The 23,559-nt window shown below is 42.5% G+C and overlaps 1 long non-coding RNA gene across 1 annotated transcript; it reads right to left on the bottom strand.

The window, feature by feature from the left end:
- Positions 1-1,668: 1,668 nt before the first annotated feature.
- LOC310660176 lies at positions 1,669-5,044 on the bottom strand. The gene is made up of 3 exons (XR_014503274.1): positions 4,990-5,044; positions 4,719-4,840; positions 1,669-1,922 (listed from the first exon to the last, which is right to left on the bottom strand). It is a non-coding gene; the product is annotated as an uncharacterized lncRNA (long non-coding RNA).
- Between the last annotated feature and the right edge of the window lie 18,515 nt (positions 5,045-23,559).

The following is a 23,559-nucleotide window of genomic DNA, read 5'->3' as shown; positions in this document are numbered from 1 at the left end:
CTGTTGCTTCCAGAACTGAGGGTCATCCATTATCTGTGGCAAGTCTCCCCAGAGGCCTTGTCCTTTCACAGTAGGAGGAATTAAATTGTCAGAGAGTTACGGAGCAGAACCCAGCACTTTTTGGAATATTAAAAAATGAGGCAAATAGCAGGTTTCGGACAATTATTGATGTAGAAACAATGCAAAGTTAAAACTTTCCAGGATAGCCATCCAGATGTTGTTTTATTGCAACTCCCATCAGCCCCAGCCAGCACAGCCAATCATCAGAGATAATGGGATTTGTATTCCAGCAACATCTTCAGGGTGTCCCATTGGTTACCCCTCATTTTGTTGGGGGTATTGGTCATTCATTTTCAGAAAACTGTCTTCCTGAGTTTCTGCATGTAGGATGAAACTCTGGCTGTGAAGCTGGATTGTTTACACAGGTGCAAAGATAAGACAGTGAATTCATGGACATGCACAGTGCGTTTTGTGCGTGTACCTAAGAGAGAGTTTCTGTTTTGATCTAAGGAGATGCAAGCAGATCTGCTGCTGTGGGGATCCACAGCAGTCTCTGTAAATAGCAACCATTAAGCTTAATGACAGGCAAAAAAGTAATCTGCTTAGAAGAGTCATCAATCAAGACTCAGGGCCAATTTCCTCAAGCTTAGCTGTGGACTGTATTTCAACTCTGCTAATGCCTGGCACAGCGGAAGTGTGCCAGGCGAATCTGTTTATAGCAGCTTTCATGCCACACATTTATACAAAGGCCAGGTGAAAAAGAAGCGTTTCGCCCTGGTGTTCAAAACTAACCAGTTGTCTGTGCCAGTCTAATCTCAAGGTGACGGGGGGTGGGGGTGCAGAGAGTATCCTACAGCTAGGGTACTGCCACTGAGAAGGCCCTGTTTTGAGTACAGCCTGAGGCCTGTATGGTGATGATATAAATCAAAGGGCTCCATGGTAGATCTCAAAACATGGGCAAGACAATATAGGAGGAGGTGCTCCTTGAGATAGAAGGAACCAAAGCTGTTTATGTCTTCATATATCAGAATAAACACCTTGGGGTGAACTCAGGCACCTTGGAGATATTGTGTCGTCTTGTACAGTCATTCTAGTCAACACCCTCATGGCTGCATTTTGCACTAGCTGTCTTCAAGGGCAGCTGCACATAGAGTACATTACAGTAATTTCCATCTGCTGGAGGGAGCAGAGGCTGACATTAATCAGTCCCTGTAAGCAGACTGGATCATTTCCTCAACACTCTTCTGTCCTGTGTCCAGGACGGACTCATGGATCACCACTCTCCTGATGTGTTGCCTCACCCGTGGTCTTTATGACTGCATCACTCATTGAGAAAGGAAGTACTAGGAAAGTAACAGGATGGGTAATCCCAACCTACAGCCCCTGATTCCCTACAATTTGCTTCCTGTACGCAGATTTAAGTCGAACTTTTTGCCCTGGCACACATGAAGATGTTTGTACAACATTTGCATTTCAGAAACACATTGAAAGCAGATTTGGTTGCCTAAATAACATTGCTGTCTTCTGTTCTGCACACAAGCTAGAAGAAAGATCATAGGCAGGGCTTTACATCTGCTTTGATTCCATGTACATCTTATTCTATTTAAAAACCGATGTGGAGGTTTGTTTTTAATTTTTGTTATGATTTATATATTTATTTGTAGGCCATCCTGAGTTTGATTTTATCACAGAAAGGCAGCATACAAATCTGCAAGCAAACGAATCTCTGAGAATCCTTTCTTCTCTATCCTAATTACTGTGGAGATAAAATGAATGGGTAGTATCTATGGGTGATACATAGCTAAATAAGTCATCTTTGGAGTCAGCTCTCTGTATGACTAGTGTTAGGTATCTATGCCAGGGGCTCCCAAACTGTAGCCCACAGGCCTCAAGAAGCTTCATTCAGGTGGTCTGTGGCATATCTGTAAAAACAGAATTAAAAATCATACAGCATTACCATAGCACATTACAACTGATATGATAGTTAGAAAAATCAGCAAGTGGTCCAAGAAGACCCTCAACAATGTTCAAGTCATTCATGGTGGGGGAAAGCTTTGGAATCATGCTTAAGGAAGAACTTCTGGCCAGGGGTGGGAATGACTGTTCCTGATTCCCACATGGCTTCCATCTATGCCTCTCTCTATATCTATATATCTGTCTCCCATCATATTACACTGCTGCTGTTTTCACTGTTGACAGAAGCAGATGAAATTTTAGGCAAAAGAGCCTCTCCAAAGCTTAAGCTTGCCAAACTGTGATGGAAGTAAATGCACATCCAGGGACTTTTTGTGTGGTTGGCCCAGAAGCTGCAGCACAATTGCTGACAAGGGTGAGATCCTGGAAGCACATTTCTCTTCTGCTTAAAGATCTGCACCAACTGCTGATATGCTACCAAGCCAAGTTTAAAGACTTACTATTAGTATATCAAGCCCGTAATAGCTTGGGATCAGTGTTACTGGAGGGATTGCCTTGCTCTCTATGTGCCCAGTTGACTGCTTTGTTCAGCTGAACTTGCAAGTGGCAGATAGTGCTTGTACCACATCTGTGAGGAGTGGAGCTTTCAGTATGGCAGCACCAGTGCCCCATAACTCCCTTTCTCTTTGTGTTTCTTTAAGAGGTGCTGGAGGAGACTCTTGAGAGTCCCATGGACTTCAAGAAGATCAAACCTCTCCATTCTTAAGGAAATCAGCCCTGAGTGCTCACTGGAAGGACAGATCCTGAAGCTGAGGCTCCAATACTTTGGCCACCTCATGAGAAGAGAAGACTCCCTGGGAAGGACCCTGATGTTGGGAAAGATGGAGGGCATAAGGAGAAGGGGACGACAGAGGATGAGATGGTTGGATAGTGTTCTCGAAGCTACAAACATGAGTTTGACTAAACTGCAGGAGGCAGTGGAAGACAGAGGTGCCTGGCGTGCTCTGGTCCATGTGGTCACGAAGAGTCGGACACGACTAAATGACTAAACAACAACAACAAAGAGGCTTTTTGACTTCTTTCTAGACACAATCTTCACTCAAAGTGGTTGACAACCATGATTTAGATTCCCTGCATCTTATGTAGTTCCTCAATATTTTCTTTCCTCAGCCCATTCTCACAGCATCTGCCCTTACTCTGTCACAGCAGTCATTTTCACTGGACCACACTGCTGTGTGACCCCAAGAAGACTTCGTCAAGGCTTACAGCTTGTGTTGACTTAGGATTATACCTCTGGTTCCACTATCATGCTTCAGAAGCTCTAAGTGATGAGCTAACTTGCTGTTCAGGCAGTAAAAGCTCAGAGGCCACAATGCTTTGTGTGAGAAATGAAAACAAGGTAGCATCTTCCCTTCCCTTATTCTGTACATTTTCTTCCTGTTAGGGGTACAAAGACCAGCTGAGTCCCTGACACCTTGTTTGGTGATGTGAAGACAGGAAAGAGATTTCTCAATTAGCTTTAAATTAACTGCCTCTTGCCATTCTGGGTTCCCAAAGGATCAATGTAGGGGTGAGCTTGAAAGGATCTTTATGCAGCCTGCTGGGGCGTCTTCTATGTGGCTATCAAAAAGCAGAGGAGAGAGAAATTGGGAGCTGCTGTTTCTCAACCCCTAGTTTAATGGTTTAATTAGGAACCCTTTGCAGTTTTAGTCTCAGCAAGCACCATCTGGCATTTGGCTTCAGATATGCTCCATTTTCATTAAAGAGGGACTGTAGAAAAGTGGAGTTTTCTATCATCTCATCTCCTTAGGTCCGGAGACTTAGGGGAGAGAAGAGAGGAAAGGAGAGGAAAGGTCACAGGAGCGGCTGGCTGTGAGATTCATCTTCAGAACTGTAATATATTTGTAGCTCGGGGTACAAACTGTCAAAAATGTAGTTTCTTTATAAAACACACTTTTGCAGGAGCAACAGCAACAACAGCTGTGTACATAGTACAGAAATAACAATAGCAATAGAAACATTTTTTTAATATCAGTAAAACAGATATTAGTCTACCTGAGTGATGATTGATGTTTCTAGGATAGATGTTGTGGTTAGATTCTTTAGACTGGGGTTTGGGGTGATTTTGATTGACTACAATTCGCTTCTTCCTTGACCACTGGCCATTCTGGTTGGGGTTGATGGGCATTAGAGTCCAACAACATCTGGAGGGCCACATATTAGCCACCTCTGCTTTAGGCCTGCTAGAATTAAAATGTCTGTGTTGTTTTCACCATCCTGTCTTACACTGCTCTTTTGGCCATCATTCTCTGTATCTGAAGTTTGGTGCAGTGATTCAGTTACTGCAAAATAAGAAGGCAGGATCTTAGTGAAACCCACAAGTGCAGTCTTTGACTCCCTTGTAGTTGAATACAATGGTACCTCTGGTTACGAACTTAATTCGTTCTGGAGGTCTGTTTTTTTAACCTGAAACCAGTCTTAACCTTAGGTACCACTTTAGCTAATGGGGCCTCCCACTGCTGCCACGCCTCCACCGCACAATTTCTGTTCTCATCCTGAGGTAAAGTTCTTAACCCGAGGTACTGCTTCCGGGTTAGCGGAGTCTGTAACCTGAAGTGTTTGTAACCCGAGGTACCACTGTAATGACCTCTCTTGTAGCCTTCTATAAACAGGGAACTGAAACAAAATTATTTAAACTCTGTTTGTTTGTGGCACAGTTTGGAAATGGTATGTTGTTCCCAACTTTGCTACATCTGTGCCTTACTATGGAAACCACAGAAAACTCCTTGTATAAATTAGTTTACCTGAAGTTGTGGATAAATACATAATGGTGAATTAAAAATCATGCTCTCACAGATGTCATCGTTTGCTCATTTAAGTTGACACCAAGCTTTCCTCCTGTACATTTGCACAAGAATCCATGACCCTGCAAGACAATAATAAACCATAATCCTGAACAACTCCTCTGTGGCTACTGAGGCACAACTTTAATTAACAAAATTGGGAGTAAAGCACAGGCTCCCGATTGACTAAAATCTTTAAAGCCTATTAAAGTGTGATCCCTTTCGGTCTTACCGCAATAATTGTCAGGCTAAGCGAGAGTGATGAAATTATCCTTGCTGTATTCTGCTAACCTTTGAGAGGTTAAAGAAAATGTACTATGATTTGGATTTGCAGTGTCTCCTCCTTTCACAGTGGGCCATAGGACATAAAATGTGATTGTCTAGGAACTTCATGGCATTAAAAAAACAACAACTCACTGTTGCAAAGAAAATAACTCCGGACTGCAACAGGCTGTGAAATTGAGAGGACTGCCACATGGCACATTCACAGAGACAAAAAGTGGGAAAGGAAGCAGCCAAGGAGTGGTTGCAAAAATGTAGATGAAAAGAATGCAGCTGTTTAACAAGTCATCCAACCATCAAAAAGGAGGGGTATAAACTCAAACCCTTGTCTGCTTTTTATTTTATTTTTAAAGCAAGTTAAGTTTGACTTATTGCTGCTGGTGCCTGGTGCCTACATTTTATATAACCAAAGAAAGAAAAACATAGTCTAATGTAGTCCAATGGCGGGTTAGGGATTATAACATATGAAACAGGAATGGCATGATTTGAAGTTGGAATGCAGTGTGGTGAACTACATGAGACTGTACAACATCAGCCCCTGTGATTGGCAAATAGTATGCAGCTTCCAGATTGGCCAAGTATAATAGCTCCTGCCTTTGCCTGGTTGGCAACAGATCAACTCTTCCTATATGCTGAAATCCAGATCTTGGCCACCTGTTGTTTCCTGCAAGTTCACACCCTCCAGATTTGGGTAGAGCCATATTGTGGCATTGTTTCAAATAATACCTAGTTCAAATGGGAAATATCCTCAGGGGCCCCCACCTCACGCTGTTCACTTGCCCCAGTATTCAGTACAACACAGTGCATGTGAAGCTGGCTTGGGGCAAACTGACTACCTGAATAGACTATCCCACACCAATAAAATATTAAAGCAGGCTCAGACCAGTAATAATTCCACTGCTTACAGATGCTTGCAACAGACTTGTGCTAATCTTTCTGAGCTCTACATGACATGTCTACATTAATGGATAGGTTTGCCCCGCTTTATCCCGGAAGGAAATCTGCTGGTGCAGAGACAACAGGATAAACCTTCTAGGTTATAAGTGTTCCGGCTGAGAACCTTTGGGCACAATTAGAGGTCAAAGTCTTTGTGTCCAATCTTGACACCGTGAAGTCAACAAACAGTTTGCCCTCAGGCATTAACAAGGATCTCTGGTCATCCCCTGAGCTGAGTTCAAGAGTACTTTTATGGGCACATGACTGTTATCTTCTAATGAATGACTCTTTAGAAAATAACAAGGCAAATGCTTATTAATGGTGAAGGCTTCATCCATTATCAAAGTCCAGGCCCCTGCAGAGGTCAGAAAATGACTGGAGGAGGAAATCTTATTTTAACCATCTGTCTCAATAATTCGGCATGTCAAATTTAGCTGAGAAGACAGACTTTGTTTAGGTTTGAGTCATTTAAGAAAAAAGGAGGAGGAGGAGGAAGAAGAAAACAGAATTTTATAAACTCCTCAGGAAGAGCCCTTCATCAAAATCTAGGAAAAATCTAATCTCATGTTTAATTTGATCAGTGTTCAATTTTAAAACTTTTTTTCCTACCTATGGGATTGCCTGGCTGTATGTTGTATGTTGAAAAACACCCATTTATTTTTTATATTATTTTTAATAGATTTATATTCCACCTTTTCTCCACAGAGTTGGTGGTGTGCAAACTTCTCCCCATCTCCATTGTATCATCACAACAACCCTGTGAGGTAGGCTAGGCTGGAAGACAGTGACTGGCCCAAAGTCATTCTCTGGGCTTCTTGACAGATTGGGATTTGAACCCTGCTCTCACAGGTCCTAGTCCAGCACTAGTCCATGTAGAATCATACAAGAAGAAGAAGAAGAAGAGTTTGGATTTGATATCCCGCCTTTCACTCCCCTTCAGGAGTCTCAAAGCGGCTAACATTCTCCTTTCCCTTCCTCCCCCACAACAAACACTCTGTGAGGTGAGTGGGGCTGAGAGACTTCAGAGAATTGTGACTGGCCCAAGGTCACCCAGCAGCTGCATGTGGAGGAGCGGAGACGCGAACCCAGTTCACCAGATTACGAGACTACCACTCTTAACCACTACACCATGCTGGCTCTCAGTAGTAATACACAGTAGTAGTAAATACACAGTAGTATTTTGCAGTTCTTCCCCAAGAACAAAGCCCAAGTTGTTGAAAATAATTTTGAGGAGGAAAATGCTTCTCTGCATGATTACTGCCTCACAGCCTCCAACACAAAGCCACAAGCAGCACGCAACCCAACACGCAGCTCTGGGTGCCATGCCACTTCACAGTGGCTGGTACACTACAAATAATAATAATAATAATAATAATAATAATAATAATAATAATACATTTTATTTATATCCCGCCCTCCCCAGCCGAAGCCGGGCTCAGAGCGGCTAACAACAATAAAACAAAAAACAAAGAGGTGCCAGAACTCACCAAAGAGGTAGAGAAACTAAATTCTGGTGAGTTCTGGCTGAAAAAAGCCCTGCATCTACCAGGCATCTTTTGAGATACAAACAGGGATGAGTTTCATAGCTCCCCTTCCAGCAAATCTGGAGGAGCTATTTTTAAAGCTACAATCCAACACGCACATACCTGGCAGGAAGTCCCACAGGGTTTAGTAGAGTTTATTTCTGCATCATATATGATAGCAGCATCAGATGCTCTTTGAAGGTTCCGCAGTCTCCTGTCTAGCTTCAGTGTGGGAGGACTGGAAGATCCACAATTAATTGTCTCATCATTTGAAAATATATTCTTCTCTTATTCAAAGAGTGGGGACAATGGTATAACTTGCAAAACCCCAAACCTGCTAACTGTGATAATAAGAATTTAACACTCCAAGCAGCCATTATTGCCTTTATGACGTTCAGTGAGAATCAATTGTATTTTGAAACTGTTGTACTGACTGTTGCCGGGATGAGAAGATCTGTTTTTGTGTTTATACATCAATACAAATATTATGGAGTTTAATTGAATGATAATTGGATTTCTAATGCTGTGCTTTTATTGTTTTTATTTGCCATGTGTTTGGTGTTGCGTTGTATGGCTTATGGCCAAACAAATAAAATAAATCCAAACCATCAAAAAACAAGAAATCCAGACTTTGTTTTATCCATCTGCTGCTATTGTTCTCACAAAGACAGCCTGTTGCTTTAGTTTTAACAACACATGCATGACAGATATTACGGGTTGCCATATTTCAAAAAGGGGAAAAACCTGGACACAGCCCTACAGATATCCACCAATTCAAAAATGAAGGTTGGCTAATACTTTAACTGGGTAGAAAGCCAGCTCTTTAAACCACACAACTCCCATGTTACAGCAGCTCCACTGGCTACCGGACTGTTTCTGGGCAGAAACTGGTTATCATCTATAAAGCCCAATACGGTTCAGGTACAGGCAATTTGAAGGACCATATTCTCCCATATGAATCTGCCTGGTTTCTCAGCTCTTCAGGGGAGGCTCTTTTCTCGGTCCACCCTCACAGGCATGTTTGATGGGGACATGGGAGAGGGCCTTTTCAGTAGCTGCTCCCAGGCTTTGGAACTCCCTTCCTAGAGAGGCTAGACCAGGGCCGGATTTAGATGAAGAGAGGCCCTAGGCTACTCCACTTGTGAGGCCCGTCTCCATCCCCCACCCTCACGACTAGAAGAAAATGGAAGAGTGTTATAAACAAAATTGAGTGAAACCAAGGATAATGATGGGTATTTAAAATTCTACAATTCACAATTTCTCCTCTAAATGACATAATATGTTAATGTGAAATACCATGGTGATTTTTAAAAATGCATAAAATTAACACTCAAAATCTTATGCAATAACTGAACTTTGTAAACCTTTTGTGGCCTGGGCAGGCCTGGAACTAGTTCCTATGTCTTGTTCCTCTCTAAGGAATCAAGTTTAGCCTTCATGGCATCTAACCATGGCTCAGCATCCTCTGAGGTTAAACTTTGGATCTCTTGGAAGCTTGAAGGTTCCCAAACCTTCTCTGAGTTACTAACAACAGATTTCTTTTCAACTAGGTTTTTAATTTGGAGAGTGTTAGATATTGCACCCTCTTTTAGTGGATGGAATATGTCAGAATTATTATTTTTTGAATGTATATCAGTGCCTTTCACTTTTACTTTGTTTTTGCTTTGTATTTTAATTTTTTGTATTATAGTGCATTATAAATTTTTGTATTATATAGTATATTAATGAATAGTAAACTTTGAGTTTACTATTCATTAAAAAAGCAACTGAAAAGTCCACTAAATAATAATAATAGTTTGTAAGGAAGGGCCCTTCCAGCCGCCATCTGCACATTGCATGGTTTCCCCGCAAATTACACCTTCTTGAATATCTAATAAGTAGGATGGCCACTTAGGCATTGCCATGAAAGTGGACAAAAGAGTTGGCAGATTTGCATAAAAATTGAATGTGTTAATTATCTGTATAGATGCAAATTTAGAAATAATTGCTATAATTTAAATAGAAATACATCTCACCCAAGTGGGGGGAGATGGTGATCAGGTGTGACTTCTCAGTTGGGTGCCCATGTGCTTCTGACCATTGATGGGCAACTTCAAGGCCTCCCCTTCTCAAGGCTCTTTTCCTTTAAAGCAGACTGGGACCAGGCAGCACTTCAAATGGACAACACTTTAAAACCGAGATCTTTAAAGAAAGGGCTGTCATCTTAATGGAGACCCAAAGCCACTCAACTAATAATACTGACTTCTTCCTGCTATATTTTTACCAGAATGCCTTTCATCGAGTTAGGCAGGGGAAGGGGGGTGGGAGAGTGGAACAGCTTTCCGCTTTGCATACCTTATTTTTTAAAAACGGAAAATAGTTTTGTCTCATATTTACTGATTGACTTTGCATCCTGGGTGAATAGTTGTGTGCCGCTTAACTCTTGATTGAGTCAAACAAAACATGTACTGTATTTTTTGCTCTATAAGACTCACTTTTTCCCTCCTAAAAAGTAAGGGGAAATGTGTGTGTGTCTTATGGAGCAAATGCAGGCTGCGCAGCTATCCCAGAAGCCAGAACAGCAAGAGGGATTGCTGCTTTGACTGTGCAGCAATCCCTCTTGCTGTTCTGGCTTCTGAGATTCAGAATATTTTTTTTCTTGTTTTCCTCTTCCAAAAACGAGGTGTGTCTTGTGTTCTCATGCGTCTTATAGACCGAAAAATACGGTAAATATGGCAGCTTGGGTCCTAATTGCTGCTCCATTTGTGTGAGGGGAGGGGGGGTGATTTCCACCAACTCTCCCTTTTCAGTGTTCAACCTTCCCTTTTCTCCCCTTTCAGTGGAATTTCAAAAGCATTTGTAGAAATTGCAAGATTGCATAAAGAAGCATTATTACAGTCATGCTGGTAGCAGCTACATTAGCAAATGTTGCAAAAACAGCTCTCGCAGTAAAACTTGTTTCTTTCTCCTAGATGTTCTCAAAGCTTTAAAAATTCCATTCATGGCCCTCTTTCAGATACATTTCTTTGCTTAAATGAATTTAAGCAAAAAAAGCAGCATTCTCAGACAGGTGCTAGGGACCCCACAGGACTCACTGCTAACACCTGCCCTGTTCCCCTTAATGCAGGCCAGCTGGGTCTGGGAAACCAACACTTAATTTCCCACAATGCCTCCAGGCATTTGGCTGATTAATATTCTACAACCTTTTAAATGTGTTTGTGGGAGGCAGGGCTATTGTCTTGTTGTTTCTGTTTTAACTATTTATTTGTGCTATGGTGCTGTATTTTTCTCTTGTGAACCACTCTGAAGTCTTTTGATGAACAGCAGTACTGTATATAAATCTAATCAATAATAAAAAAAACAGTAATAACAGTGTTTAGGTGCATTGTGGGAAATTAAAATGGTGGATGCAAGCACCCTGTTATTACCAGGTAAGCCAGCACTACTATATAGCTACTACCTTTGTTGCAAAGCAATATATAACGCATGCTTAGAAGAAAATGTTCCACTGATTTCAGGGGAAGCTATTCCCAAGTAAGGACCACAGCCACAGGCAAACATCTGCAGGGCTAACTGACATTTATGAAGTTTGCAGAGTTATGAGAGGAAGCGAGGCAGGGTATGAGTCACTGTGTCTCCAGCAGGACCAATCAAGTTTCACGATAATTGGTCTCGGATGAGTTTCTGCCAGGATCCGGCTGACTCCCTCTTGATTCCCTTGCTCTAGGCCACCTTGAGGGCAGCTACTATCTATAGCCTGTTCTATCATACTAGTAGACGGCATCAGATCAGAAACAGAGTAAATGGGGAAAGTAAGGGATTTCCACCAAACAAGGAAACAGCAACAAGTTTCCACACTGAGGCCATGTTAATAAGGTGCGATAAATGAAGGTTGGGGATGCTAGACCTGCCTGACCGCCATGGTACATATTATGAGTAAACATGCAGAGGATTGGATTGTGGAAATTACTAGCTGAAAAAGACAAGTTCATGGGCGCAACTTTGCGCAGACTTGGGTATAGAAGCCATGGACAATTCCATCCATTTGTTGATCAGGTGGCTTATGAGAATTTCTTTCAAACCAGCAGAGAGATCTTGTAGGTATGTTTCCCACAATCTCTGTAAAGCTGTCAATGGGAGAACAATCCCAGCTCCCAGTTTGGGAAGAGTAAGACTTAATGCAGCAGCAGGACCATTACTACTACTGCTTCTGAATCAGAGCCCTCCTGTTCATGCCAGCTCGGGTAGAAGCTGGGGGGCAGTGTTTTTCTGAATGTTTGGTGTGCCACCTCCAGACTACTGCAGCAAGTTCCTTTCCAGCTGCTGGACCAGTTTAGGATCCAGTGGATCCTTGGCTGCCCCCACCCTGTTCTGGGACCTTATGCCAGATACCGTTGGTGGTAGCCTGTTAACATATCCGCACCATTGGCAGGTACAGCGGGGATATTTGCAATGACAGCCACCTCCCCGCTACCTGTTCATCCAAGCAGCCGAAAACATTTGCCAGGTCCAAACTCCCTCCAGCAAGGGATATCAGAGGTTAGGATTGCTCTGCCTGCCTTTAAATTATACAAAGGACTTGAACTGTAATCCTTAGGATGTTTACTCTGAAAGGTGGGCCATTTGAGTCCAGTGGGACTTCCAAGCAAATCTGTTTGGGATTGCAGCTTTCCTTGCCATCGTCTGTGATAAAAGACCTTTTAGCTGATTAATCAATTACAATACCGTGGTGCCTCACAAGACGAAATTAATTCGTTCCGCGAGTCTCTTCGTCTAGCGGTTTTTTCGTCTTGCGAAGCAACCCTATTAGCGGTTTAGCGGCTATTAGCGGCTATTAAAGGCTTAAGGGATTAGCGGATTAGCTGCTAAAAGGCTATTAGCAGTTTAGCCGCTTAGAAAAAGGGGGTGGGGAGCGGAAAAAAATCTCAAGACTCGCAAGACATTTTCGTCTTGCGAAGCAAGCCCATAGAGAAATTCGTCCTGCGAAGCGCATTGAAAAATGGAAAACCCTTTCGTCTAGCGGGTTTTCCGTCTTGCGAGGCATTCGTCTTGCGGGGCACCACTGTATTTATTACCAACGCAAAATCCTCAGGCAAGGTGCCTTTTACGGTGACTGAAGGAAGCGTGAAAGAACCATATGAGGAAAGGCCATCTTTAATATTGCTATGAAGGTTGCACACAAGTTACAATCTCTGCTGAGCGGCAGCAAGATTCCAGGGGGTTCCAGGAGCTTACCGAGGTTGTGTTTCTATAGGGAATCAGGATGCAGCAGAGACTGTTGTGTCTTTAAGAATGGCTTATTAACACATATTTACACCTGGGTCTACTTTGTAGAAACTTCAGAGCATTACATCTCAAGAGGAGCTTGTTCCCCCAGAAGTGCAGCACTGGATTTCCACACCTGGAGTACTGTGTTCAGTTCTGGGCAACACAATTTAAGAAGGATAAGCTGGAACGTGTGCAGAGGAGGGTGACCAAGATGATCAAGGGTCTGGAAACCAAGCCTTATGAGGAACAGTTGAAGGAATTGGGTATGTTTAGCCTGGTAAAGAGGAGACTGAGTGAAAATATGATGACTATCTTCAAATATCTAACAGGCTGTTTACATGGAGGGTGAAGCAAGATTGTTTTCGAGGACAGGACCCAAACCAATTGCTTTAAGTTACAAGAAAGTAGATTCCAACTAAACACCAGGAAGAACTTTCTGACAGTAAGAGCTGTTCGACAGTGGAACTGAATCCCTCAGAAAGTAGTGGACTATCCTTCATTGGAAGTTTTTAAGCAGAGGTTGTCATGGGTGATCTAGTTGACATTCCTGACCCTTGGGCTCCCTTCCGACTTTACAATTCTATTACATTAAAAAAAAATAAAAATCTAAAAGGTTTACAGCATAACTTAAAACATCACAAAATACAAATGCAACATTGTAACATATCAGAACTGAATACTACAAAATAGAATAAAATGCAGGAATAAAAATCCACATTTCAAAGCAGCATAATTAGCTGCAAAAACAGAAACATCAAAGACATTACAAATAAAAATCGGACACAAAAGTACAATAGAAATTCCACATGTTAAAGCATCGTTAGCAACTTTGCACTTACCCGGTACTTCCACAGTAACATTTCCGAAGCACATCCTTAGCGGTCCTTCTACATACAAACCTCTCCCATAACTATTCCCCCCAACGATGCCCATAACAGTTAATCCCCAGCCATCCACTTGTCACAAGAAAACAGCATTGAACATAATTTACAACCAGCTCATTCACCCACCAACAATGCATTAGCAATGATGAAATTGAATACATCTATGCAATCCTGAATCAAAAAAAGTATATTTGGAGAATGATGCAAGCATGTAATAGTATATATATATATATATCCATAGATCTATTTGTTTTTAAGCTGGGACACTTGGATACCTGTTCCTTTCTCTCCGATGTCTCCTTTCATGATAAGCTGTTCTAGTTACTGAAACAAGTCTACTTCAGGGGATTAGCCTTGATTAAGGTGTGCAGTTGTGATTGAAAACTTCTCTGCCAGTCATAACAGTCTAGACTGCCAAGGAAAGCTGAAACTGAATACTTACGCAGGGCCCAAGAACGTCTAGTGAACTTTCAAGAGCAAAGATGAAACGTGCAGTAAATAACAAGCATTAACTTTAAAGGCTTCCCTTCCCTTCCCCTTATTGATTATTAATTCTCTTGAAGTCACTGGCTAATTGTATCAGTGATATTAATGACCTTCTTTCAAAGAGAATTCTGAAAACAGCAGATTATAAAGAGACACTCCAGAGTTCCATCTATATCTTTTCCCTGTGGGGTTTGAAGACAGTTTGATAGGTGGAAGATGTATCTTAAGTGAAGGTTGATCCTCAAATTGCAGCACTAAAGTGATAACTGAATACAGGTTCCCATTATTGTGGATCCCCCAATTCTGGATAATAGCAAACCTCCACTTGCTATGTGGTTTGGGTTGCATGTCCAGGGAGCCCACCACAAATACTGATGCCAACTTGTCAATAATCACTATGGTGGCTGTCTGCTGGTTATAGGACAGCAGTAAGTGCCATCTGTGCTCATGTTTACCATGTGGCTGTAGAACTGGACTTCAAACACATAGCATGGGGGGGGGTCAGCAACCTAACGCCCATGGGGGTTGTTTAACTGGCCCACCAGCATCCCCCGAACCGAGCCACCCACTTGGCAAGTCCCCGCATGCTGCGCTAAACCACTGGGTTTAAAACATGCATACACCATCTTAGAAAAATACTGTACAATCTTTTTCCGACTAGTGAAATCATTCGGCTAATAAGCACCGACTTGTGCTGTGTGCCTCTGTTAATGTGTCCGCTAACAGATATGATTTCCAGAGGGCCAGACATGTTTGTTGTTTTTACTGCAGCACAGACTTAGGCACAGTGTTAGGACCCTGTCTTAGGACACTGCCATAGGAACCAGCTTAGACCCTGATATCATCTTCTGAGGCCCTTCTTTGTGTGCCTCCTCCACAAGAGATCTAGAAGGTGGCAACACGAGACTGGCCTTCTCTGCAGTGACTCCCCGTCTGTGGAATGCTCTCCCCAGGGAAGTCGGGCCGGCACCTTCATTATACACCTTTAGGTGCCATGCGAAAACATTCGTCTTCAACCAGCCCTTTGGCTAATTAACAACTTATACCCCTTTTAAATGTGTCCGTGGCAGGGTGTGGTGGGAAGAGAAGTTACTGATTTGTAGGGTTTTTTGTTCTTGCTTTTTTCGTGTATTTTGTGCTTTTATGTTGTATTTTTATGTTGTGAACCGTCCTGAAATCTGTGGGTGAAGGTTGGCATACAAATTTAAGAAACAACAAGAACAAATTTTATTGGGAGTCTGCTTCATCAGATGCTTGAAGTGTTATTCTCAGCTGCAGTGAGGTCATTCCCTCTTACAATCTTACACGCCCCTCCCCACCTCCATGAATCTATACCTGCAACTGAAGATGGCACTTCTTGCATCTTTTGAGGCGGACTGTACTGGTATTGAAGAAGAAGAAGAAGAAGAAGAAGAAGAAGAAGAAGAAGAAGAGGAGGAGGAGGAGGAGTTTGGATTTGATATCCCGCTTTATCACTACCCAAAGGAGTCTCAAAGCGGCTAACAATCTCCTTTTCCCTTCCTCCCCCACAACAAACACTCTGTGAGGTGAGTGGGGCTGAGAGATTTCAGAGAAGTGTGACTGGCCCAAGGTCATCCAACAGCTGCATGTGGAGGAGCGGAGACGCAAACCCGGTTCACCAGATTACGAGTCTACCGCTCTTAACCACTACACCACACTGGCTCTCTTAACCACTACACCACACTGGTATCTTCCATCACAGTCCAGCAGTGATAAAGGCAACAGTTGTAGGTTTTGTCTTGCCATGTTTTGATTGGAGTATGGTCCTCTTAGTCCTACTTGGGTCTTAGAGCACACATGTGCTACTGAACATTTTTTTTATTTTTTTATATATTTCGACTGCGTCATACCAACATGGCTACCTACCTAAATCTAGAAGCATTTTCAGCTTTAGCACAGTGAAATACAAATACATATGAAAAAATGTGTTTGTTGTTGCAGAACAGGGAGCATGGAGGGTTCATGGTGTGCCTTCAATCTTGCAGCCATCAGAAAGCTCCTCCAAACTGACACAGTTCCAGTTCCAATCTTCTCTTTCCAAAACAAGCTAGCTCAGTTGGTACAGCACACGGCTCTTCATCTCAGGGTTGTGGGTTTGAGCCCCACATTGTGCAAAAAGATCCCTGCATTCAGTGGCGTAGCGTGGGGGGTGCAGGGGGGCCGGCCGCACCGGGCGCAACATTTGGGGGTTAGGGTTAGGGGGCGCAAATCCATGGGTTAGGGGGCGCAAATTACTTGCCTTGCCCCGGGTGCTGACAACCCACGCTACGCCACTGCCTGCATTGAAGGAGGTTGGACCAGACAACCTTACAATCCTACAATTCTATGATTCTTCTGAGGTGAAGAGGGGGAGCTCTGCATGAATCCAGAAATATGTGATTTTCATCTTTATCTTCAAAGGTGTTGTCACCTGCCTAAGGTTTTACCTGCCAATTAAAGCTGAACAGACTGGCTTTGATGTTGTAAGTTGACTAGAAGCCTAGAATTATCACGCTGCTTTCCTACTGGGTTGGGGAAATGCAGAGAACTCAAAGACTTTGAAGGGAAATTGTTGCATGCCCAGCTCCCATTTCCCTGTCCTGGGAGGCATTCTGGGTTCAGCATCCCTTTGGTGAAAGAGCACCGGCAACTTGTGGCACCTTTCGAATGCTTGCCTTATTTACAAATATTTTAATTTATTTGTTTATTATGTATTTAATTATTACAATATATGCATGCTGCTATATCATTTAACATATCAAAGGGGTTTGAAATTATATCTATATATAAAAACATATAAAATTTTGAGAACAGAGACTATCAGCTAATCATTATGGAAATATGTATTATTAATTGCCAATGTAAGATTTAAAGTTTGAAACAGGACTGTTGAGTCTCTGCAAACAAAACACAGGACTGGGCCAATGACACTAAAAGCTCTGTTTTGTGGTGACATCAAGTAAGCCTCACACCCCCAAATCAACTTGCAGCTTGTTCTTAAAACTGCCAGCTCCTACCAACACACTATGTCAGGCGGGAGCCAGAAGTAAATCAAGCTGTGCAAGCTGGAGTTAACTCTTTACAGTCATACCTTGGTTTTCAAACAGCCTAGTTCTCGAACATCTTGGCTTCTGAACGATCGAAACCCAGAAGCGACTGTTCTGATTTTCAAACGTTCTTTTGGAAGCCGAACATCCGATGGGGCTTCCAGGGCTTCAGGACCTTCCTGCAGCCAGTTAGAAGCTGTGCTTTGGTTTTCGAATGCTTTGGAGGTCAACTGGACTTCCGGAACGACTGTATTAGGAAAAACACAATCTGCACAGACTTAGTGGAGTGTCAGATCTAATGAGCACAGTACTAGGTAGGTCTTGTCCCATGGGTCAGTTGCCGAGACTGAAAGTCCCCACAGCCGTCTAAGCCCCCTCCTCTCCAGGGTTTTCCCCAAGCAATTGGAGAAAGCTCCTGCATGTAGCCAACCTCTTCATACATTTTCTGGTTCTGGGAGAAAAGGAGAGAGGGGAGCTTCCTGCAGTGGGGGGGGGGGGGGAGAGAGAGCTGTGACTCTTCACCAGCCTGACTCATCTCTTCCTCTTGGCCTCCCTCCTCTGACTTCAGATTCTGCCTCTGATTCTGGACTTCTGTCTGCCACAGACTCTCACAGCTCACTAAGCCCTGTTATCTCTTCAGCTTCTGACACCTCCTCTTCCTAGTTTTGTCCTTCTTCTCCCTCTGCTCACTCCTCCCTCTTCTCCCACTTCTCCCTCACGCCACCACTCCCTGGGCTCTGAACCTTCTTCCATTGGTGGTTCCCAAGATGGTTCTTCCCACCATTCCTTGGAATCCAACCAGTCCATGACACACTATCTCCCCTCATGGTCAGTGGACTTTGTTCCGTTCCTTCAGATGAATTTATTTTTTTCATTCATGAAGAGCCTCAGCCAATAAGAAACACTAATGTTCTTTTCTCAGATCTCGAGATGGGGAAGAATTTCATTTGGTCTGTATTTTTAAGTGAACAGGCCTAATTCACACCAACCAAATTAATGCATAGAACAAAATATAATATATTTTGGTTTCACAATTTCCCAAAATTTATTCTATAGTTCTGGTTAAATGAACATCTCAAGGTATGAATTTCTGGGCATATTTTATTTTAGAATAGGCACCTTATTATATTTTGCTATAGGATATGTATTTAAATATGTATTTTGTGATAATACGCACGTTTAAAAACATAGAGCTCCAAGGTTGGCATATTTTGTAGATCCTTCCCAGGAGGTACTCCATCTGCCCCATAACATGCCTTTTTTGACATTACCAACATCAGAGCTCAGTGATGTTGGTAGAGGAAGGGCTGTAAAACCCCAACTGTGGCATACATTTAAAGCAGTATTACATACCCTCCGACATGCTGAGTCCCAAAACTGGGACACACATCTTCCCGTCCGTGCTCCCGCGCAAATCACATGACCCACACAAGATCACAGAGCCCCAAAGATGCACTTTTAGAGGGCCATTCTCCCACGGTACCCAAAAGCTTGCATTTTGGGATGCCGCATGAGATCATGGCCACAAAGAAAGTGAGATCTAGGTGCGAAATTGCATGACATTATGGCGACCAAAAAGGCCATCATGCTCTCATGGGGAAAAACAGGAAGTCCTGATTTTTCCGGGACTCATGCGGGGTATAGTATTACAGTGGTACCTCTGGTTACAGACGCTTCAGGTTACAGACTTTGCTAACCCAGAAATAGTACCTCGGGTTAAGAACTTTGCTTCAGGATGAGAATAGAAATCGTGCGGTGGCAGCAGGAAGCCCCATTAGCTAAAGTGGTACCTCAGGTTAAGAACAGTTTCAGGTTAAGAACGGACCACCAAAACAAATTGAGTTCTTAACCCGAGGTACCACTGTATACTATTTGTAAACAGTCATGACTTCTCCCAAAGAATCTAAGGAACAGCAGTTTGTTAAAGGTGCTGAGAGTAGTTAGGAGACCCTATTCCTCTCAAATAATTAGTTCCCAGTGTTGTTTTAATGGATGTTGTGTTTTTTTCTTCTACTGCTTAGAGAGTTCTGAAGTATTAAATAGTTTAGAAATGCTTTAAAATAAATAAAGTTCCTTAAATCCTTGGCTTTAGATACTGTTCACGTGAACTTCCTATGGCTTCTTTATTGCATCTACATTTCCTGTTTACAAGAAAGGAACTAGACAGAATGTCTAAGTTAAGCTGACAGCATTCTGTTGGGAGACTGGTAATGCACTTTTCTCAAAAGGAAGATCACGGTCTGAAAGTTTGTCTCTTGCTCAATAGCCAGTAAACTTTCGAGACTGGAAAAGAAAAGATGGTCTGAATTGTGAAAGATTAGGCAAAGATTAGAAGAAAACAGCAATGCCTTTGGGACCCACAGCAAAGCCTTAGATCAAAACTTCAGGCATAAGCACTACTAAGACATTTTTGGCTCCTGGGCTCACAGATATACCCTTTTTATTTGCCTTGGAGAATCCAGATGAAGGATAGGTCCTGTAAATGGTTATCTAATCTAACTCAGCAGCCTGTATATCTGTCTGAGCTGATACTGATTCAATATACCTAGTAGTCTTAGAACTACTTTATGTTGCAACACTGTCTTTGCACCAGAAATGATCCCAAAAGGAGTCTAAGTGGCAGATTCCTCAGAGGAAACAGTGGCGGGGGAAGGGGGTGCAGGCCGCCCCGGGTGCCATCACTGAGTGGGGTGACAAAATGACAAAAATATGAGGGTGTGTTTTTTAAAAAAGTTCACAAAACTTTTTAGTTCAGTCAACGAATGTAACGACCCGTGGCTGGCACTGGGCCTGCAGCATGCCCGAACAACGCGTCTCTCCTGGGAGTAACGTGGTGGCTTGGGTGCCTGCAGGCTCCGTGCTGCCTGAAACAGCAGCATGGGACTTGTGTCTGCCCATTGCCTCTCCCTCAGCTGCCCCACAGCTGAGGGGGAGACGGCGGAGAGGCTCCATGCAGCGCGCCCCACCCCCATGGGTGGGCTTGCCCTGCCCCTGGCTGTAGGACACGCACGCTTCACCTGGCACCCAAGCGGCCAGCTACGCCGCTGAGAGGAGACACTCCAAGGAAACCTCATGATGCATATGCAGAAATGTGAAAAACAGAACAAATCTCAAAGCCAACCTCAGATACATGACATCATGTGACATTGGAATAAATTTTTGAGGTGACCCAAATTTCCCAAACATTATTCTGAGATTTTCTTTTTTCTACCTTCCCTTTGCAGAATATTCTCAGAAATTTCCCCACCAATTATTTTAGGGAAACTTTTAATGTTTAATAGACTATTGTATTTAAATATTCTGTTGGAAGCCGCCCAGAGTGGCTGGGGAAACCCAGCCAGATGGGTGGGGTATAAATTATTATTATTATTATTATTATTATTATTTTGTCTTGACTCATATTCCCTTTCCCACATTCCACACTAAGGTCCTGGAATAACACTACGCCTGAGGCATAGTGTTAAAATGGTGGTCAGACCGCCAACAAAGTTCGAAAAAAAGGAAAAAGTTTTGCTACTGCTGTGGTGATCTTTACCTGGGATAATTGGGATAATTCTTAGGCCAGGAGAAATTATTGGGATAATTTCTCCTGGCCTAAGAAATATGGTTAAATGGTTCTCCACCCCACTCTTCTCTGTCCACAAATAAAGTGGAAATTTTTGCTCACAGATGATGCTGCAATAGCTGTTATCAGCTTTTGAAATCTGCCAAGTTTCAGGCTCCATGATCTTCCTTGCATATTGCTTTTGACTTCCTTGTGAACATTAGGTGAAGTGTTTTTTAAATATTATTTAAAAGAGAATTCTGAAGTCTAGAGAGATTAAAGAAGCATTTTCATTCCTTAATACCTTTTACTATTACAGTTTAGTCAAATTACTCGATAATAGTTCCCTTGAGACAGAAGAGCTACTGTTGCAGAAAGATCTTTGTGTTCCTCTCAGCATTTCTTTCCTAGGGCAGAAGCCCAAGGATTTTTGTTTCTTAGCATTTCGCCGCTGAAGCTCTTCCCTCACTTGCCAACATTTGTGAAAGCCGCTACAAATAAAAAGCTGATAATATTTTGTGAGACCAGCCATTAAGGCCTGGAGGTCGATGGCTTCTTCTTGTGAACACAATAGACCTGCTCATCTGGGCATGTGGTGGTTTTCTGGAAAGCCTGTGCCCGGTTTAGGCTTGCTGGCTATAAGGTGAAGATTTGCTATTAAAAACAGTTGCTCTGATTCCAGCTCCCTGTGTCCTTGCTTGGCTTGTAGACAAACACCAGAAGCAAAGTATTGGAAAGACAATGAAGCCACTCTGGACTGTTGTGATGTATAAACCATCTAGCTGGTACAGCGTGGTGGACTGACCTTGGTGGGTAAATCCTGAACAGCAAATACCAAAGGAGCTGGTCATGTGGGGGTTGCCCCTTGGGATCACCTCCTCCTTTTTTCATTTTATTTTGTTGACGTGTGTGTGTGTGTAAGCTAAGTTGTATGGGATGTTTCTTATCTGTTCCTGGGCCAGTAGCAGAGGGAGAAGGTGTTCCATGTTGTTGATTTTGCCTCTCGTCCTGAGAAGGAGGCAGTAGATGGGCATGTGTTGTATGCTAGGTTTGTAAGATTTTCTTCTTTTTTCTCCAGGTTCTGTTTCTTATAACATAGGGCTAATGCCGGCTTGTGGGCTGCAGTGGGACCGAAAAGAAAAGTGGTTTCTGCCCCAAGGTGAGAGAGAGGAGGACTGTGTGTTCATGCTAGGGCTGTGCATAGGATTGGGCTGAATCCCAAACTAAATCAGGCTGATTTGTGCTGATTTGTACCCTATCCAGATTGCGTTGAAGCAGCTACAAATCACTACACAGTGGATCAGGTTGTCCTGAATAAATTTGCATAGATTTGTGCTCATTTGTAGCTGAAAACATGCTTAGTTTAGTGTTGCAAGCCACTTGGTTGTAGGAAAAGTGGCAGACAGATATTAAATCAAATCAATATCCAACCTCAGAGCAAAATATCCTCTTGAATTATATTCCTAGCACATGGAACCTTACAAAAGGACAATACGAATAGACTCTCCATGCCTTTACCACAGCAAAAAGACTGATACTAATGAATTGGAAAAATAAAAAACGTGGCTCCCTTCTATGATTGGATCGAAAACCTATACAGACTCACAATATATGAACAACTTGCACATAAACACAGATTTGCCATGGACAAAATCAATGATATTTGGAATCCATTCTTACAAATACTGTAATAAGTTACCGTAATATCTGGTGAAGTACAATAGCAACTTTGTAAAGTATACAGGTTGGGGGGGGGGTTCCCCTCCCCCCTTTATTTTCCCTTCTAAACAGGTGCTGTTTCTTCTTTCTTTCTTTCTTTCTTTCTTTCTTTTATTTACGACTCACCATATTTAGGGCACATGTAATTATGTACTATTTGAACTTTCAGTAAAGATGTTGGAGGGGGGGAATCAATATCCAACCTCGTGGCAAACCAGTGGTGTGCATCCATAAGCATCTGCCAGGTTTGCCTTTCACTATATGTTGGCAATTATAATTTTTCTGACACCTTTCACTGGAAGCAGCAGATCGTATTGGAATAATGCAGCATTTTGTAATGAGATTTCCCTGCATACGGGGATTATCTTTCATTGCAGGCTCCCTTATGTGAAGCAGAGCTTTTGGCATAGGTTTCCTATTATTGACCTCTTCAAACAGCTCCAGAGTCAGTGCTGATGCAGCTAATCCTACCGTGAAGGACAAAGTTGGATTTGATCACCTGTGTCAGTAGTCCTTCCTCGCCCATGAGCCTGTGACTCTCTAACAATATCTCTACATCTTTTGACAAAAAAACCCCCCATACCATAGTCAACCAAGCAAAGCAATTTAACAGAATGACACAGCTAGAATTTTGATTTGAATAGATGACCAGACTCTTTTTATTTGCCTAGTTTTATTTGCATACTTTCAGCTCACGAGGGAATAAAATAGAGATCTACTTCTGTGCATCTATTCTTTTGGCATCACTCTGGCATTACAAAACATTTCCATTGTTTTGTTGCACAGCTGTCAACAGATCTAGCCTGTGTTTCCTGGTGGAAATTCCTGCAATGGATATTCTGGTTGTTTCTATGTAGTGAACTGCAGGTGAATGACAAATTCATAGGAATACACTCCAGGGACTCAGCTATACAGCTGCAAATATAACATTTTAAGTGTGTTATACAAATGTGACATATTCCATATTCCAAATGGCATCTTCACACCATTTTTTATATCTGTGTTGATTCAGCCCAGATTTGCATTCTGGCATATCTTGATATTGTTATTATATAAATTCAGTGCCTATAGTGTGGATGTGTTTCTTCCTGATTTAAATGATAATGGATGATTTAACACCCAGCATATTAAAGT

The sequence above is a fragment of the Podarcis tiliguerta genome, assembly GCF_965153285.1.
Source record: "Podarcis tiliguerta genome assembly, chromosome: 11".
NCBI classification, from domain to species: Eukaryota; Metazoa; Chordata; class Lepidosauria; order Squamata; family Lacertidae; genus Podarcis; species Podarcis tiliguerta.
Note: the sequence above shows the minus strand (reverse complement) of the source record. Positions and strands in the feature narration are given on the sequence as shown.